At 38.4% G+C, this 13,082-nt stretch overlaps 1 protein-coding gene across 24 annotated transcripts in view; it reads right to left on the minus strand.

Annotated features, from left to right (window-relative positions):
* The window catches only part of MTMR3 (myotubularin related protein 3), a 138,404-nt gene that overhangs the window by 71,617 nt on the left and 53,705 nt on the right, over positions 1-13,082 (minus strand). For 6 of the 24 annotated variants that reach the window (XM_067015900.1, XM_067015918.1, XM_067015906.1 and 3 more), the window contains exon 2: positions 2,282-2,373. The exons of the other annotated variants lie outside the window; for them this stretch is intronic. The gene's annotated coding sequence lies outside the window, so the exon portion shown is untranslated. The remainder of the gene's footprint in view (positions 1-2,281; positions 2,374-13,082) is intronic. 24 annotated transcript variants of the gene reach the window in all.

Consider the following 13,082-nt stretch of genomic DNA (forward strand, 5'->3'; position numbering starts at 1 on the left):
ATCTGCCTACCAATGCAGGGGACATGGGTTTGAGCCCTGGTCCGGGAAGATACCACCTGCCACGGAGCAACTAAGCCCATGCGCCGCAACTGCTGAGCCTGCGCTCTAGAGCCCGTGCTGCACAACAAGAGAAGCCACCGCAATGAGAAGCCCGCACACCACAACAAAGAGTAGCCCCCGCTCTCTGCAACTAGAGAAAAGCCCACATGCAGCAACAAAGACCCAACGCAGCCAAATAAATAAATAAATTTTAAAAATAAATACATAAATAAAAATAAAATATAGGTAAAATATTCTCTAAAACAAGATGAAAAACTGCTCAAACATACAGCCTAATATCAATCTATTCTAAACATATTGAGTATTCTAACTATATTGTTTATACATCAAAAAACTTAAGTACTAGGACTTCCCTGGTGGTCCAGGGGTTAGGACTCCAAGTTTCCACTGCAGGGGACAGGAGTTCGATCCCTGGTCGGGAACTAAGATCCTGCATGCGGTGCGGTGCGGCCAAAAAAAAAAAAAAAAAATCCACACAGACAAGTAATCAGAATTCTCAAGTTTCCAATAAGCATGTGAACATAACTACTAAGAATAATGCTACACTTTCAAGGTCAATCTGAGCCACTCATGTTTCTTGCATTTTCCAACATGAAAATAGTTTGTCAAAGAAACTGAAGTCTAAAAGAGGTATAAGGAATAATGCATTTACCCAAGCTCTCTGGTAAACATCTGGCCTATGAATGGACAACACATTCTGTATTCTGTTTTTAGTCAGTACACACATGTGCTAAAATGCAAAGAAATATAAAAACCTTGGGAAGAGTTTACATTTTCTACTGATTTATTCTTCAACATCTAAGCTAAAACCTATATTCTACAACATACAGGTATTTTTTCAATTGTTTCCATGGTATGGTATACATACCATTGGTGATATTTGAGAGGACTTAAATGTAACACAAAGGCCTTTAAAAAACAAAACTATATACTTATGCTAATGAGAACTGGATAAAACATTCTGCATTCTATTGACTCTGAGATGCCACCAAAGTCAAGGCACACCATTAAATTTGCACATCACCAAGAAAGAAAAAAACTTGATTTTAAGATGCATCATCATTTGGTATACAGATACTGCAAAAAATCGTGTAGGTAATATATTAATGAGAGGTTTGGGTTATACTGCACTATATGCTAATACAAATCCTTCATAAGACAAACAGCTAACTGTCTTTCCTCGGGCTGCTTTATTCTCTCATTTTGCTTCATAAGACCTATTTTTCCCATCCATTATAAGTCTGAAACCATTCAAAGCAGGCCTGAGCAGGGCCATAAACAACATCCAGTCCTCCCCCATAGAAATGATAGCCTCTCTCAAGGTTTCTGCTACTACTACGTGAGAGCTCCCACAGCTTCCCCAATCCTGACTGCTATTACTGGCACAGGAGCAGAATAGCAGATCTTCTCTGGACTGTCAATGAAGCACCTCCAACTCTACATATTCCAAACAGAAGCCGTCACTGGCCTCCCTTCCCTTCCCCCACCATATCTTCTTTCTTAATATTCCATTGGGAATCTTGGTCAGCCTAGGTCTTCAAGACTGGAAACCATCTGACACTCTTTCCAATAACAAATCTGACTCCATCTCCCACTGCTTTCTTTGAAATGCTCAATTTCCATCTTTCCATTCCATGCCACCAGGGGCACCACCACCGGTTTAGCAAACCGGTTCTCAAACATTTGCTGAATTAAATTTATTTAGACCTTATTACCTATGAAACAAAAATAACCAGTTACAACTGAACTTAGAACTGATTCTGGTCAATTCCTCTTTGAACATCACCTGGCATATCGATCCTGTCAACAGACATTTCCATAAAACGTCCCTGCTCAAAAAAGATATGCCCTATGGCGTACATGTCCAGAATGAACGACTTGAGGCTTTTTAAAAATTTTTCATGCATGAGCTTTTGTCACTGCTACTACCTCCGCCTGATTTACTCATACTGCCTAATCCATTTGGATAAATCCAACATATCCTTCAATACTTGGCTTGAAAACATTAATTTCACCGTGAAAACTTTCCCTTCAGAGTTCACTGTGCAGTTTCAATACAGCTCTATTTTATAACACTTACTACATGTCATTATAATTATTTAAATTTCTAACTGTCTAGACCGTGATTATCTAGAAGGTCATTTTCCCACTCAACACTCAACATCTGAACCCAAGGGCCTTACCACTACCACTTAACAAGAGGCATTACAGTATAGCTTACTAGGTAAGAGCACAGGTTCTGCAATCAGACTTTTGGATGTGAATTTTGGCTCCAAACTGAGTGAACTTCCCAAAGTGATACAGTCTTCTCATCTGTAAAATGGAGATAACATTAATAGTTTTCTAATCAATGTTCAATGAATACTAATTCTGATGAGGACAAGAAACATGCTCAATAACTGTTTTCTAGATTTTAAAAACAAGCATAATTTAGGTCAATACAAGAAATTAACGAGAGCCACCTATTACCTACCCACTGAATAAATGCTTCAAGCACACCCATTCCCATTTAAAAGCTCTATATTCTAGTTCTTACCATAAATCCAACATTTCTACCTGCCTTTCTTCATACAGAATAAACCCTTGGGATTGAAAGATGTATAAGATTCCATTATTCATTAAAAACTTTCAAGGTCCAAAATAAAAAAAGTAATGTGATTTTGCTGAAGCAAAAATTTTAGTCATAGGCATTTGAGGCTAACCAAGAAGAAATCACTTAACTGACTGAGCCAAGCAATGTTAACCATTATTCTCTACACATTCTCAATTCTCAGGATACTATCATAGTACTTGTCAAGATCTAAACATACCTCTCAACAAGACCTCCCCAAAATGAGGACCTTCCTTCTTTTTTTTTTTTTTGCGGTATGCTGGCCTCTCACTGTTGTGGCCTCTCCTGTTGCGGAGCACAGGCTCCGGACGCACAGGCTCAGCGGCCATGGCTCACAGGCCTAGCCACTCCGCGGTATGTGGGATCTTCCCGGACCGGGGCACGAACCTGTGCCCCCTGTACTGGCAGGCGAATTCTCAACCACTGTGCCACCAGGGAAGCCCGAGGACCTTCCTTCTTAATGACAAGGTCTCCCCCACATGAAAATCTTATTCTTCCCTCTAGGACACTGTGTCCATTCCAAATTCCTTGCCATTGCTTATGTTATTTCCTATACCCAGACTGGTCCTTTCTCCACCAACCAGATCTCTAAAGCTCCTCTAGTATTCCAAACCACTAAACTTTCACTGCATTCTTGCAAGTACACATGATTTAACATTTATTCTTTTACCTAGGTCTACTTCTCTCCCTCCCCCAACTCTCTCACCCTCCTCCTCCTCCCTTTATTTCCTCTTTCTCTCTCTCTCAAACACACAGAGGCAAGTTCCCTCAAGAGGTACTCAAAATGTTTTGATCAATGAATGAAATTTCTCTCCTTAAGAGGTTTTTCTGAGGTATAAATTTTTTTTTCTTTTTTTTTGTGGTACGCGGGCCTCTCACTGTTGTGGCCTCTCCCGTTGCAGAGCACAGGCTCCGGAAACGCAGGCTCAGTGGCCATGGCTCACGGGCCAAGCCGCTCCACAGCATGTGGGATCTTCCCAGACCGGGGCACGAACCCGTGTCCCCTGCATTGGCAGGCGGACTCTCAACCACTGCGCCACCAGGGAAGCCCCTTGAGGTATAATTTATAATATTATATGTTTCAGATGTACAACATAGTGATTCACAATTTTTAAAGGTTATACTCCATTTATAATTATAAAATATTGGCTATATTCCCTGTCTTGTACAATATATCCTTGTATCTTATTTATTTTATGCTTAGTAGTTTCTCCCTCTTTGTCCCCTACCCCTAACTTGCCCCTCTCCCCATTGGTAACAACTAGTTTGTTCTCTGTATCTGTGAGTCTGTTTCTTTTTTGTTATATTCACTAGTATATTTTATTTTTTAGATTCCACATATAAATGACATCATACAGTATTTGTCTGACATTTCACTAAGCACAATACCCTCCAAGTCTATCCATATTGCTGCAAATGGCAAGATTTCATTCTTTTATATGGCTGAGTAGTATTCCATTGTGTATACATACATCATCTTTATCCATTCATCTGTTGATGGGTGCTTAGGTTGCTTCTGTATCTTGGCTATGGTAAATAATGCTGTTATGAACACTGGGGTGCATATATCTTTTCAAATTAATGTTTTCGTTTTCTTCAGATATGTACCCAAGCTTAAGAGTTTTGAGATATCATAAAAGTTTTTCTCATAAGCAATTAAAGATAACTAAAGGTGATAATTCTCATTACAATCATGGGAAAACTGGAGTGCTTTCTACTTTCACATTCCAGTATTAAACTAAAAATAGATAATATGTGACCAGAAAACTGTAACTACAGTTTCATTAACATGTAAAACTTCTTGAAGCAAACAGGAACTTGATAACAACTGTAATATCAGTCCTGAATTGCTATTAACAGAATGCTGCTTTTGTGTAAAATGAGGGTCATTTCTGTCAAGCTACAAACACTGCTTCAGAACAAAGATATGGAATACAAAAGTGACAGCAAGAAAGAGGTGGTCTTAATCCTCTCTGAGGCCATCATATAAAAGTAGGAATCCTTGATCAAGCCACTTCTAAAGCATCCTTTTTATGTCCCATTCTTAGTGTAATAATTTTGCTTCTACCCCCAAAACTGGACTCCTCCTCTTTCCTTTTCTCAACCTTTCTTGAATTGACAAAGGTGAAATAAAGCAGTTTCTTGCAATTTGAAGCCAGGATAATTTTTCAGCCATATACCTTTAATGTTTTTTGATAATTGGCAAAGAACCTGAATAGTACTGCATCCACATGAATAGCTGACTCTACAGCATCAAAAAATATGGAAATACTATTTGGCATGCTGCGTAGGAAGAACAAGTCCAAATTATTTTTAATAATTTTTAAAGTAACTTCAAGAACAGGGAGGGCTTCCCTGGTGGCGCAGTGGTTGAGAGTCCGCCTGCCGATGCAGGGGACACGGGTTCGCGCCCCAGTCCGGGAAGATCCCACATGCCGCGGAGCGGCTGGGCCCGTGAGCCATGGCTGCTGAGCCTGCGCATCCGGAGCCTGTGCTCCGCAATGGGAGAGGCCACAACAGTGAGAGGCCCGTGTACCATACAAAAAAAAAAAAAAAAAAAACAGGGAGAGAAAACAGTCAAACGAAACAAGTATAATCTCCTATTAATGAGTCATCTGTGGCCAGCTGTCAAGGTTGTTTTATTAGCAGTTAACTTTTATTGAGCATTTCCCTCTGTCAGGCACTGTTTTAAAAGTATTATGTACACTAACTCAATTAACCCCACAATAATTTTATAAAGTAGTAACCATTATTGTTACAATTTACAGTTGAAAAAAGAGATATACAAACAAGTAACTTTCCTAAACTTATACCAGCTAAGTGGAGAAGCCAGAATTCAAACCTAGGCATTGTGGCTCCACAGTTTACATTATAAGTATCTATACCACACTTCCTCTCCATTAAGTAAGTTCGCTAATACAGTAAAACTTGATGCTAACTTTACTACTCATAAAGAGTATCCAAGTAAGGGCTTCCCTGGGGGCACAGTGGTTGAGAGTCTGCCTGCTGATGCAGGGGACACGGGTTCGTGCCCCGGTCTGGGAAGATCCCACATGCCGTGGAGCGGCTAGGCCCGTGAGCCATGGCTGCTAAGCCTGCGCATCCGGAGCCTGCGCATCCGGAGCCTGTGCTCCGCAATGGGAGAGGCCACAACAGTGAGAGCACGTACCGCAACAACAAAAAGAGTATCCAAGTAAGGAACCCCTGTAATAATATTGAGCATGTTTATTTCTTACATACTTACTACATGTTCAACTATATTTTTCAAAGAGCAGTATACGTTTTATTCAGTTTCATTCTCCCACAAAACTAGAGATTTTCATCAGTGTTTTATTATCCACTGTCTCAAGTATACTATTTGACACATGTTCCTTAAAATCTTTATTCTTTACAACATCTTCTCACTTGTCAAGATAATTCTGAACTCTTAATTCTATCCTCCAAGGAGCTTACAAGTCATCTGTGAACTTAATAAGCATACTCTCCATTTGATCTCTATCACTAGTAAGAACCCTATATGGTTGTAGAGAGACCAATCCTAACCCCATTAAAAAAAAAAAAAATTGTTCTCTCTCTCTTCTGACAGCAAACCACCAGCAACACTAAATATGATCCTCTAAATATGAACCTCCAAATCTGTTTTGCACCATTTAGCAATAAGACATATTTTCATCCCATATGGATGAAGGTGCCACCAGGGATAATTAAAAGTTTTCCTAAAGTTAAAATATATCAGGACTTCCCTGGTGGGGCAGTGGTTAAGAATCCGCCTGCCAATGCAGGGGACATGGGTTTGAGCCCTGGTCTGGGAAGATTCCACATGCCATGGAGCAACTAAGCCCGTGCACAACTACTGAACCTGTGCTCTCGAGCCTGCGAGCCACAACTACTGAGCCCGTGAGCCACAGCTACTGAAGCCCGCATGACTACAGCCCGTGCTCCACAACAAAGAAAAGCCACCACAATGAGAAGCCCGTGCACCGCAACAAAGAGTAGCCCCCGATCGCTGCAACTAGAGAAAGCCCGCACGCGAGCAACGAAGACCCAATGCAGCCAAAAATAAATTAATAAAATTTTTTTTAAAGTCAAAATATATCAGTTGCTTGCCTCTGTTCCACAGACCTGCCTCCATAAGAATATTACTTTGTAGAACAAATTGTCTTTCAAAACTATGCAGTTTATTATTTCATCATTTTTTAAGTCTTCACAAAATTTTTACATTATTCCAAGATTTTGTTTAGCTTTATTAAGGTATAGTTGAAATATAACAAATTTAAGGTAGTTTTTTCAGGGTTCTTTTTAACTGTGGTAAAAAATATATAATATTTACAATTTTAACCATTTTCAGTGTACAATCCAATGGCCTTAAATATATCACACTGTTGTGCAATCACCACCACTATCCATTTCCAAAACTTTTTCAACATCCCAAACTTCCTTTTTAAGGCCAAATATACTTCATTGTATGTGCAGTAGATCCTACACATCCTCAAGTTCCCCATCAGCAGATTCAACAAACTGCAGGTCAAAAATATTCAGGTGGAAAAAAACTCCAGGAAGTTCCAAAAAGCAAAAAAACTTGTGCCTTCCAGAAACTATTTATACAGCATTTACATTGTATTTACATAGCATTTACATTATATATTAGGTGTTACAAGTAATCAAGAAGCAATTTAAACCATACCAGAGGATGTGTATATGTTATATGCAAATACTATGCCAAATACTATGCCATTTTATACAAGGGACTTCAGCATCCTTGGATTTTTGTATTCACCACAGAGTCCTGGAACCAATCCCCCATGGATACCGAAGGATGACCGTATATACCACATTTTGTTTATACATTCATCCACTGATGGACATTTAGGTTGTTGCTACCTTTTGGTTACTGTGAATAGTGCTGCTATGAACATTGATGTACAAATCTGTTAAGAGTCCCTGATTTCACTTCTTTTGGCTAGATACCTAAGGAATGGAATTGTTGGATCACATGGTAATTCTATGTTTAATTTTTTAAGGAACCACCACATTGTTTTCTACAGCAGCTGTACCATTTTACATTCCTAGCAGCAATACACCAGGATTCTAATTTCTCCATATCCTCATCAACACTGTTCCACTTTTTGACAACAGCCATCCTAATGGGTGTGAAGTGGTATCCCATGGTTTTGATTTGCAGTTCCCTAATGATCAGTGATACTGATCCTCTTTTCATGTGCTTACTGGCCATCTGTATAACTTGTTTGAAGAAATGTCTATTCAAGTCCTTTGCCCATTTTTAGTTGGGTTGTTTTTTGGTGTTGCATTGTGGTTCTTTATATATTCTAGATATTAATCCTTTATCAGACATGACTTGCAAATATTTTCTCTCATTCTTTGGGCTACCCCTTTCACTCTCTTGATGGTATATTCTATTTCTTTCTTTTATTGCCTGTGTTTTTGATGTCATATCCAAGAAATCAGTGCCAAATACAACGTCATGAAATTTTTCCCCTACATTTTCTTCTAAGAGTGTTATAGTTTTAGCTCTTAAGTTTAGGTCTCTGATCCTCAATTACCCAGATAATTTTAAAGCACAAATAATCATGTTTTCAACTCCATAAAACTTTTTTCAAGTTTAAGTGTTAGGTGAGACTTAATAGAATCTATGTGCTATAGAAATAGTGACATGGGCTTCCCTGGTGGCGCAGTGGTTGAGAGTCCGCCTGCCAATGCAGGGGACATGAGTTCGTGCCCTGGTCCGGGAAGATCCCACATGCTGCGGAGCAGCTGGGCCCGTGAGCCATGGCCGCTGAGCGTGCACGTCCGGAGCCTGTGCTCCGCAACAGGAGAGGCCACAACAGTGAGAGGCCCGCGTACCGCAAAAAAAAAAAAAAAAAAAAGAAATAGTCACAGATATACAAGATGTTAATTTACACCCTGTTTACAATTTTTAAACAACTAAAAATAGGTAAACTGATATACCCATACAATGGAATATTATGCCCTTCTACGCATAGGAGTTGGGTGAGTAACCCAGGTTAACCAAGTCATAGCCTATTCCCTCAACCACGTGAACCAAGGGGGAACCAATGAGAATCCTTCTCTTCTACTAGACTCAGTCCCCTCACTGTGCACCGAGTCACCCTGGGCCTACCACAGTAAGTTCACAAGGGCCCTACAGGACTGTTTTTAGTTTTTAAGGGAAATGGCAATAACTGACATCTAGTGGACCACACAAACGACTATCTGAGGTCATTCATAATTTCAACATTAACTCACAAAACATTCCTTTCAGTGACATTTCTTTAAGAAGCAGTAGTTTTAGTAGTTGCTATGATAAAAAGCAAGAACCATGTAACAATCAGTGTGGAACAGGAAATAGAGGTGTAATGTCTGATCTGATTCCAAGGCTTGAGAATCTGTGCAGTACCCAACATGCATACATGTTAAAACATTCTCTTTCAAACTGCATGTATCAATTTTTCAAATAAATAAATAAATTGTTAGGAAATAAATACTTAGGATGTTTGGCCCTAACCAAATAAATACTTAGGATGTTTGGCCCTAACCACTATAAATGGAACTGTTTGTTATTTTTTTGGCCTATGGGCACCATGGAAAATATTACTGAGACACTAAGGAGACTTTGGACTGTGCAGCTATGAACCAGGAGAAACCTGAGAGGATGCCACACCAATACCCAGAGAGATGCAAAGCTAGAATACTTGAAACACTCTACCCCCACTTCCAGTCCTCAAAGTCCCCAAGCTGCCTGCCACAGTTCTTCAATTATCTGAGCTGCTCCAGTGGTCTACCAATAAAGCCACCCCTTCTCTTGTTGTTTATTTAAGCTCTAATTCATTTTCTATCACCAGCAACCCAGAGTCCTGATAACAAAATCACGTGATTCAAACATTCAGCCTTATTTCCTTAGTAAAATCATAATTGAATAATGTATATATCAGAGTTGTTTTTTTTTTTATATAGTTAGGGCATTACTTTAACTCAAATATAAATCATTCTGTTTACTGTTTCTTGTATCAACTGAACAAAGGATACTATTAGACACTGCATACTAAAATTTAGTTTTAAAGTTTTATAGATTTCTTGACAAAAATGCTCATTTGAATTTTTCACAGAATATAAACTATACCATGTTTTTTCTTTCACACTAACATTAGAAATTAGAAAATTTCTAAGTAATCAAACTATTATACTCAAATTAGCTTTAAATAAGTAAAACATTCAATTTATGAATATTAAAAGTCAAATATTTTCTTAAATAATAATTAATTCATTTCCAGAAATAAATTAATGTAGAGCTTATATTTACTTTATGGTGAGATCTGCTTTTAATATAAATCAAAGACAGAAGTGATTTCAGCAATGAGGACAATTTACACTTCATTCATTGTAACTGAGACAAAAGTAAACATTTCAAAAGTGAGAAAAGCTTAAATCAGAATTATACCAATTAAAAACGGCAATTACAGCTAATTTTTATGTTCTGTGATAAAGCATTTATATAGACCTACTGCAAATAAAGTTTTATCAGAAAGAAACATAACTAATCAGCTAACATTCAACAGTTCTACTACTAATGGAGTATTCTGCCTTTGTCACACTAGCTAAAAATCCTAACAATGAACTTGCTCCTCAGTGAACGTCACTTTACCACCACCACCTAAAGAAAACCATCTACCATCTTGTTTCCCCAGAGTAACTTGCTAAAACTGAAGACAGACTGAGCTGTACTGTCCCTGCAGCCCCCAAATTTAAAAATCCAACTACAAAGGAATTCCCTGGTGGTCCAGTGGTTAGGACTCGGCACTTTTGCTGTGGTGGCCTGGGTTCAATCCCTGGTTGGGGAACTAAGATCCGATCCCTCAAGCCACTCGGCTCAGCCAAAAAAAAAAAAAAAAAAATCCAACTACACACTGTTAGAAACACACAAAATTTAAGGAAACAAAAAAAATTGGAAAACAGACTATGAAGAAACATGTCAAGCAAGTATTAACAAAGGAAAAATTGGTTTGGCTATACTTATACAAAAATAAGGACTTTAAGGCAAGAAGCATTACGAGAAATAGAACCTTTCATAATGATAAAATGTTCATATTAGGAAAACAATGATTCTGTATTATATAAACCTAATAACATGACGTAGAAATATATAAAAGCAAAGGATTACAAAGTTTTAGCAAAACTGTAGGTTAGAAAAATTAATATATAAAATGAGGGGGAAAATTAGAGAAAAGAGACAATGTATGTATAACAGCATCAAAAACTATCAAGCACCCAGGACTAAATTCAATGAAGATACATTATGAGGAGGTACTGAAAGACAGTAAAGACCACCAAAATAAATTACAAAGTCTGTAAATTATCAGTTCTCTCAATTTGAATTGATAATCCAATACAATCCCAATCAAAATATTAGCAGGTGTTTTTTTCTTTCCTTATGAAGGAGATGATAAAATGATTCTAAAATCATGAAAGTTCAAGAATAGCTAAAATGCCCTTCAAAGGGGGAGAGGAATCAAGATGTGAAGATCCAGTAAGACAGATATGAAGATTAGACCATACTAGCTAAAGATGGTGTGGCACTGTCACAGGGAGAGACCAATGGAACAGAACAGGCAGCCAAGAAACATAATGGACACCTGATTTATGAAAATAGATAATATAGAACAGTAGGGGAAGGACCAGCCTTTCAATAAAGTATGCTGGGACAACTGATATCCACATGGAAAAAAAATGAAATTGGCCCCTATTTCATACACTATAAGCAACATCAAATGAGTTACTGACATAACTGTGAAAGGCAAAAGTATAAAGCTTTCAAAAAATGTTTAAGAAAATATTTTCGGGCTTCCCTGGTGGTGCTGTGGTTGACAGTCCGCCTGCCGATGCAGGGGACATGGGTTCATGCCCCGGTCCGGGAAGATCCCACATGCCGCAGAGCGGCTAGGCCCGTGAGCCATGGCTGCTGAGCCTGAGCGTCCACAGCCTGTGCTCCGCGATGGGAGAGGCCACAACAGTGAGAGGTCCGCGTAACACACACACAAAATATATATATATTATATCTATATATATATATATATATTTTATGATCTCTAGGTATGGAAAGACTTTCAAAATAAGACATAAAAAGTAACCATAAAGCAAAAAAATTAAATTTGACTACATTAAGTATTTCTATTAGTCAGATCATAAAGACAGTGAAAACAAAGGCAAATAAATGGACAAAAGTATTTGCCCAGGGCTTCCCTGGTGGCTCAGTGATTGAGAGTCCACCTGCCAATGCAGGGGACACAGGTTCGTGCCCCGGTCCGGGAAGATCCCACATGCCACGGAGCAGCTAGGCCCATGAGCCATGGCCACTGAGCCTGCGCATCCGGAGCCTGTGCTCCGCAACGGGAGAGACCTCAACAGTGAGAGGCCCGCGTACCGCAAAAAAATATATATATATATTTGCCCAAACTTAACCAACAAGGTATTCAGAATATACAAAGAACTACAAATTAGTATTTTTTAAATAAGACAAATAATCCACTAGAAAAATGGATGAAAGACTTGAATAAGCAATTGCAGAAGAAATCCAAATTGCCAATAAATATAGGCAGAAACAATATCAACAATATAGGCAAAAACAATCATCAGGGAAATTCAAATTAGAACCACAAGATACTACTAAACACCTCCCAGGTTTTGAAAACTGAAAACACTGACAATATGAAGTGTTGATGAGGATATGGAACAAGAACTCTCATTCATTACTAATGGAAATATGAATTGATAAACCACTTAGAAAACTACATGGCACTCAAGTCAAAGATACACATACCCTGTGGTCTGGAAATTGTGCTCCTAGGAATAAACCCTAGAATGCAGATACTGCACCAAAAGAAATGTTTAAGAATATTCACAGCAGCATTGTTCACAGTAGTCCAAACCTAGAAACAAACCACTTGTCCAGCAACAATAAAATGGATAGTTCGTAGCATATCCATACAATATACCAGCAATAAAAATGAACTAGATCAACACACAACACATAGGAATGTGCAAGAGAAGACAGAAAATTTGTACAGTATGATTCCATTCAAAGACAGGCAAAACTATAGTTTACGAATGTATACACGGATAACAATACAAACAAAAGCCATACAGTGATTACCATAAAGGCCAGGAGAGTGGTTAGTTATTTCTAAGAAGGAAGGAAAGGGATAAGCATTAGAAGGAACAGAGACCTGGACAATCTTTTGGGGTGCTGGTATTCTATTTCTTAACCTAGATAGTAGTGACATGAGTGTTCACTTTAATCACTTATTACACTGTACAATTACATCTCATGCACTCTGTCATATTTCAATACAAGAAGTGTTCAAAAAAAGACAAATAACAAAAAAATTTCAATGGGCTA

Source organism: Kogia breviceps, chromosome 15, assembly GCF_026419965.1.
Source record: "Kogia breviceps isolate mKogBre1 chromosome 15, mKogBre1 haplotype 1, whole genome shotgun sequence".
NCBI lineage: Eukaryota > Metazoa > Chordata > Mammalia > Artiodactyla > Physeteridae > Kogia > Kogia breviceps.